This window comes from Dermacentor albipictus, unplaced genomic scaffold (assembly GCF_038994185.2).
Source record: "Dermacentor albipictus isolate Rhodes 1998 colony unplaced genomic scaffold, USDA_Dalb.pri_finalv2 scaffold_19, whole genome shotgun sequence".
NCBI classification, from domain to species: domain Eukaryota; kingdom Metazoa; phylum Arthropoda; class Arachnida; order Ixodida; family Ixodidae; genus Dermacentor; species Dermacentor albipictus.
The window spans coordinates 1,131,334-1,138,545 of NW_027225573.1; the positions used below are offsets into that span (position 1 = coordinate 1,131,334).

General features: G+C 46.7%; 1 pseudogene; it reads right to left on the bottom strand.

Annotated features, from left to right (window-relative positions):
* Positions 1–5,451: 5,451 nt before the first annotated feature.
* LOC139052202 (U2 spliceosomal RNA) lies at positions 5,452–5,632 on the bottom strand (annotated as a pseudogene).
* Between the last annotated feature and the right edge of the window lie 1,580 nt (positions 5,633–7,212).

The following is a 7,212-nucleotide window of genomic DNA, read 5'->3' on the forward strand; positions in this document are numbered from 1 at the left end:
AATGAAGTCATATTTCTGCTAGACATACATCTATGTTTAACGATATCCTGGCAAGTTGTTTCATTTTCAGTAGTTTTAGGAAAAGCAATAAAAGCAGGACAGTGGTCACTTACGCCGGCGCATATCGTGCCAGCTGCGCTTACATCAGTGTCTATGCTGACGATAAACAAGTCTAGTATGGACTGGCAAGTTGTCGTTACGCGTGTTGACGTAGTAATGACGTTATTGTACCCACAAGCGTATAGTTTGTTAAGGAATTCCCGGGAGGTCAAATTATCCTTGAGAAGGTTTATGTTAAAGTCGCCACCTATTAGAGTGTTATACTGGTGAATTGTTGAGTATTCTAACATCTCCTCAATAAATTCCAGGAATACACTCATATCACCAGACGGTGGGCGGTAAAACGCCACGTACATGTTAATATTGCTCTTTATGCAAAGCACTTCATAGTCGGCAGTAATGCACGTAAATTCCGGGATTATGTCGCAGAGCATGTGTTTTTTCACGTGCATTGCCACTCCGCCACCACGGCGACCACTTCGATTGATAAAATAATGATTGTATTCAATCATATTGAACATGTCGCTTCCTTCATGATACCATGTTTCAGTCAGCATTATCACATCGAACATGGAGTTGAATTCGTTAAAGAATGTGCTTAACTCATCGAGCTTGGTGGCGGCGGAACGTACATTGAGGTGAATGGCAGTGAACATGCCCTGCGACTGCGTCGGAAGTTTAAGTTCACATGGCAGACAAAACTCTTGATTCAGCATTGCGTGTACAAGAAAACATAACACAGATTATAAGCATAAGTACCCTACGCAATCTTGACGAGGTCAGAATCTGTTTCAATGCGCACCACCTGACTGGACTGTGTCTTGCGCGTGAAAATCTTCCCATTCTTAGTCCACACAAACTGCCACTGATTCTCCCGTTTTTTTGCAATTGCCTGTGCAAGCAGCCGCTTCAGTGTCGGACAGAAATGCTCATTCACGAAGATTTGGGCTTCGCTGGAGATTCCTACGTCACGATTCCGAATGCGGCTCTTGCGGGCTTTCTCGACGACGTGGTCCCGTTTCTGCTTGCTTTTGAACTGAACAATAACGTTCGTTTTGCCCTGCTCACGAGTCGGTACTCGGTGGCAAACTTCTATATCATCAGCAGAAATGGGTTCACCAACGACACCACCAATCTGGCCTACGAGATCAATGATGTTTTCATTCTTCTTCTCGACGAGCCCTTTTATTTCCACATTCGACCTGCGAGAGTACTGCTCACCCTGAACAACTCGCTTCTGCAGCTCTGCAATGATTGACTCATTTTCACTGCATTTAGCCTTCAGCCTGTCATTTTCCTTCCTTAAGCTTTCTCTCTCGGTGCGCCCTTCCATTAACTGTTGCTTCATTGTTTCAAATTGCTTTTCCATGAATTCAAGTCCCTCTTTCATTTGCTTCATATCAGAACGTAGTTCGCGCAGGCCATATCACCACTTCACCGCCATATCACAGATACGAGTACTATTATTACTTCTGCGGTGGCATAATCTCTTAGTAGTTTTGTTACCGTAACTGCTTCTGCAGTTTCGGCGTAAAGCAGAGCTTAGAAGGCGCGAAGTGTTTTTGTGCAAACCTAGGGCTGGTCATAAGCTCGGGAGTAAGTGTAGCGCCCCGACTGAATTCCCATTCCTTTGCTAGGTAGCGCTTGCGAGCCAGTACCCCAAAAATCCCTTGATATTTTGTAATTACCGCCACTCTTTGAACTGTGCCGCCGCTGACCGACCTCCTCGCCCCTTGTGCGTCCCCCCGTGGGAACCAGTTTCGCCCACGTTTCTCTGCACGACGATTGGCCTCCTTGCCGTTGCCCGTGGAAAAGCGCGGATCTGGCGTTTTGCTTGTTTTTATTTTTTGCTGGCGCCATTTTTCTCCTTAGCTCGCGGCTGGCTCGGTGCAGCGAAACATTGCACGCTGTTTTTCCTGCGGTATTGGGCTACTGCTATGCCGTGCTTTATCGCATATAACTGTAGCAAGAAGCCCGAAGATGGTTATGCAGATTTATTATAGCACAAGGAATGCGTGACGGCTTGTGCAAGAAGCAGTGGCTGCACAACGTTGGCCCACAGATCTTTGTTCCGACAAAGAACAGTGTTCTTTGCGAGACAAGGCGCCTTTCTTATTGCTCTTATCAAAGCATCCCCTAATGCTTCATTTTTTTTATTCCTCCGGTGGGCTCATCAGCGCTTCTTCTGCGACAATTTGTACATTGCCTATAAATGTGGGTGTCCTCAATGTGCTGAATATTCTGCTGGGACTCATCATCTCGCACCTTGTCAACTTTTATTCAGTCGGGAATGCAGCACTATAGATTCTGCTTTCCGCTGTGAACAATTATATGCGAAGATACACCCTCTCGATAGCACTTTTCGTGATAAGATCCGTTGCCTCTTTTACTGAAAATTGAGATAGCGGCTGGTAGAGGAGCTTCCTTTCCAGCTCACTTCGATGTGTTCGTCAGTTACTTAGATACAATGAATGCAGGCCTTGAAAAAATTAATGGCAAGTTTACCGGCGGCATTGTGAGTGGTTAGGGCTAGCTAGTCTACATTGCGTTTTTAATTCGCCGTGCTTGCTTAGTGGCTATGGTGCTTGGCTGCTAAGCACGAGGTTCGGACAAGGTGGCCGTATTTCGATGGGGGCGAAATGCGAAAACACCTGTGCACTTATATTTATGTGCACTTTAAAGAAACCCAGGTGTTCAAAATTTCCGGAGTCCCCCACTACGGCATGCCTCATAGTGAGGTCGTGGTCTTGGCCCGTGAAATCCCATAATTTATTAATTAATTGCGTATTTAAAGCGTAAGCATTCTTTGGCAAGTATCCCAGCCCAGTCACGTGAAAAGTGTAATGCCTTGTATTTGCACAAAAATGCGTAATTTTGCAAACTTAAGGCATTCAATCAGCAGAATAGTGTAAATGTACATCATTATTATAGGCCATAGAAACTATTTAGGCCTCAAAAATCAATTAAAAGAGAATATCCATAGGGATACATAGCGCTCCTTAGAAAATGCATGAGGAAATTTATAGTAGAGGTGGGCAAACTTGAAATTTGGGTTTGGGTGAACCCGAAATTGGGAGGTCAGCCAACTGAAATTTGGGGCCGGGCCAAATGATATTTGCGGATTTTCCCACACAAACTCGGGGGCAAACCAAATTGAAATCTAGGGGCGGGCCAACACGAAATTTGAAGGTGGGCCAACTTAAATTTGGGGATAAGCAAGTTTAAATCAGTGAGGGGGGGGGAGCGGCAACTTGAAATTAGGGTGTGGTCCAACTTAAATTTTATTGTAGGCCAGCTTGAAATTTGTGGTTGGCCAAATGAAGTTTGGGGGTGGTCCAACTTGAAAATCGAGAGTGGGCCAATTGGGGGTATGTTTATGGATACTTAGACGACTCCAGGGGAGTTTCTGCAGTATTTTTCAGTTCTTGAATTTCCTTTGAATGGGGCTGCTACGAACGCATGAGTGGCTGACGATTATCAATTGATTTTCTCATAAATACAGGCAATGTGCAGGTGGTGTTCACATGATCGCGCACGCTTGCTCGCACTGAAATTGCACAACCGTCCTATTGAGTTTAACATTGAGCAACACAGCTGTTTTCTCATTGATAAGACAAACACATGGACGGACGATGCAGTCGGGAATAATTCTTTGTACGAAGGCACGCTGAATATAATGTGCACATGCACGCACAGGCAAGAAAAAACGCCAAACACAGAGAGATGTGCCACAAGGAATACTAGATGACATGCGCAAACTAAAGCACCTTTTCATATCTCAGGAAGAAAATGTGTGGAATATAGAACTCACCTAAAAGCTCCTTTTACATCCGTATGCCCCATTCATACAGCTTTAAGTAGAAACCAAGCTCCCCATAAATGTTACCTACAGGATTCTCGATGCTGTTATCACCAATTTCCAAAATTTCTACACCAGTGGGGTGCGCAACTGGCCCAAAATCTTGCGCCTCCATCGAATACTGCGGCCCGTCCGCAGGAGCCAAGGAGAAAAAGCGTACCGTGCGCAGCGCACGTAGCTGGAGCGCGCGAGTAGAATTGAGGAGGAAAGCGCCCCGGGGAGGAGCGTATCTCTACTTTCAAGTTATCAAGGGGCTTTAAGCACCTACAATGTCCCAAAAGTGATGTATTTGTATACTTCTTGTGCCAATTTCGGGAGGAATTCAGGAGCCCCCCCCCCCCCCGTTTCAATGCACACGTGCGCGATATCTACCTATATACCCGCCGCGGTGACTTATAGCAGCTATAGTGTAGCGCTGCTAAGCACAAGGTCGCGGGATGAAATCCGGGCCGTGGCTGCTGCATTTTGACGGAGGCGAAGTGCAAAAACGCGAGTAAACCGCGCATTGCGCGCGGGCCAGAAAAATCCCCAGGTGGACAAAATTATTCTTGAGCCCCTCGCTACGGCGCGCATCATGTTAAAATCGTAGTTTTGACACGCAAAACGCCAGAATTTAATTCATTTCAGTATCTACCAGCCACGCTTCCTCCCGCGCCCCTTGGGCCGATTTTATTGTTGGGCAGAGATTCCGTTTGCGCGACGATGCATCTTCGATCCCCGAGTGCCCTTCAAGGAAGCGCCGGCTCTTTCCAATTAGCCGGCAGCTCTCGCGATGCCCTCGTAGCGGCACTCCCTAATGGATTCGAACGGCGGCTCGCGCGACGCCGGCTCGCGGCCCCGTGCAGGTGTCTGGCTTTTGTGTTCGCGCCGTCCCTTAAGTCTGCTTCTTTTTCCTTTTCTTTTTTTGTTTCGTCGCACTCGCTCTTTTTGTTGCTGGCACACTTCTTGTGTCTCGGTGCTTCTTTCCTCTTTGAAGCTTAATTGCGCCGTTCCTGAATGGGCTGCACCTTGCCACCCGTCGGGATTTTCCTGATCCCTCCTTATGCGATGTATTCACGCTGTCTTTTCTCTTCCTGCTTCTCTCATCTTGGCGACGGGCATCGGAAGACGTTCATACGGCCAACCGTCGACAAAGTAAGCGAGGCGGTAGCGCACTTGTCAGTTTTGGCCAAATGCCTTCCGTCTTTCTTTTTTCCCTTCGTCCTTTTCTGTCCCTATTTGGGAGATCTAACAAGCGCGACGGTCTCGCGAAATTGACCGAGCCGAGCGAGGCAGTGAACGAGACTGCCAGTTCATGCGGTAGCTGTATCGAGACGAATTATGCGCGAAAAGTGAAAAGAAGCCCCTAGAAAAGCGCTCGTGTTTCGTCTCTCTTCTTCCTCCGCATTTTTAGTGTGCGCTGGAAGTGATAATAATGCAGATGTACCGACTCGCCCAGCTAGCTACCATACCCAGAAAAGGAAACCGACTTAGTTTTTACAATGAAGCTTTTTATGGCTAGGGTTCCGCGCATTCTTGTTCTGTATGTGCAAAAGCCGGGTACAGATCCAGGAGATAGTGCCATACCGGGCAGCCCCCGGCAGAAGTGAAGCAGGCTTCAAGCACTCCGCCAACACGCAGAAACAAATTTGGCATCGTGGGTCCAAAGAGAATCCATATCAACTGTTAAACTGATCAAAACAGATACTACACTTTGACCCGCGTCGACCGTGTCTACATTCGCACCGCCTTCTCTTTGTTGGCGTTCCAAGCGCTTACCGCGATTGCGATGGATCGCCTCAGTAAATGCAGCGAGGACAGTGGCACCGAAGGTGTTGAAGGGTGTGCTCGCTATTATCACATGAGGCGTTGAATTGCGTATCTCCTTTTCCTTTCCTTTCGCTCTCCCGTGGTGGCCGTCCCGTTGAAGCGTCACGTGTGTTTAGTTTCCTTCGGCTCCTCGGGGCGGCGATCCCTTCGTTGCGCGAACATCTGTGCAGGGTGTCCCAGTGAACTTTAGCGAGAGTTTAAAAATATGCGAATGCCACGTAGCTGTATAGAACCAAGGTAACCTTGTTTTCAGTCGCTTGGAAATATTCAAAAAATTTGTTTCATTTTGCGTAATTAGGTGTAATTAGTCTTAATTCATTAATCAACTTCTGCAATATTATAACTAGATGAAAAGTGTCAATGAGAAAGGTGTACAGCAACATGAAAAACTCCCGATACAGCTTCTTGTTCCTCAATCCGCGCTACATGAAAGTGTTTTCCGAGCGTGAAAGAAGGCAGCGAATGCGAACGCAAGGTGCCCCCAGCGGCCAGTCGCGGGACAATTTTGTGTGTGTGTGCGTGTGTGTAATGGCGAAAATGGTAAGTCACCCGTGTAGCCCCGTAGCACCCGCTGTGCACCATTTCCGTGTGTGGGTGCGTGAGCGTTTGTAAGGGCCTTTAAGCAGTAGGCCAACAATGTTCGCTACTGCATTAGAACCATGCTGTCGACCGCAGTGTCCAGAAGCCACCAAATGTTGGGACTTATGTTTTCAACAAACGCCGCCTACTTGCATCTTCAGGCAATCCGTAAAGTGCGAGGACAGTTACCTTGCCACTTGGCTGTATGCGCGAAAAGATTCAGGTATAATTGACTTTTTTAATGCGTTGTTATTAGGAGTGTCAAAGTAGGAAAAACTGCCTGTGTGCAGTGTGGGATCCTGGTCACGTGGCAGAGGAGTATATATATATATATATATATATATATATATATATATATATATATATATATCACTTCTAAACCATGTTATACAGCCCGAGCTAGCATTCTTCCATGTTCCACACGAAACGACCTTCGTACATCACGGCTATCATATGTTTTATTTTATTTTTTTCTATTCAGCTAATAAACAAGTAAACTTTAGAATAATTGCTAGCGCAGCGTTGCAGCGCTCGGCGTCTTTACACATTTAAACGGGTCGATTGCGACGCGACTTAGCAAGCGACCATCCTCATCAGTGTTCGTTACCTTGCAGCAAGGGCCGAATGTAGCCTATGGGAAAAAAGTGTTAGAAATTATATCTATTTCACGTTTATGGGTTACGCCACGAAGAGTGCCCTCTATTCTAATCCCTGTACGAAAGCGATATAGCAGATGAAAATTTCGACGGAGGCGTTGTAGTACGCGCTGCAAAGACACAAACTAGGAGGGTGATGCCGAATTTGTTTGCGAGTTTTATGTCGGCGTTTGCAGAGTGCTCCACTCAGAACGGTGTAAGCTAAGGCCACGTTCACGTAAGCTAAACAATAGAGATCAGGATGGCAAA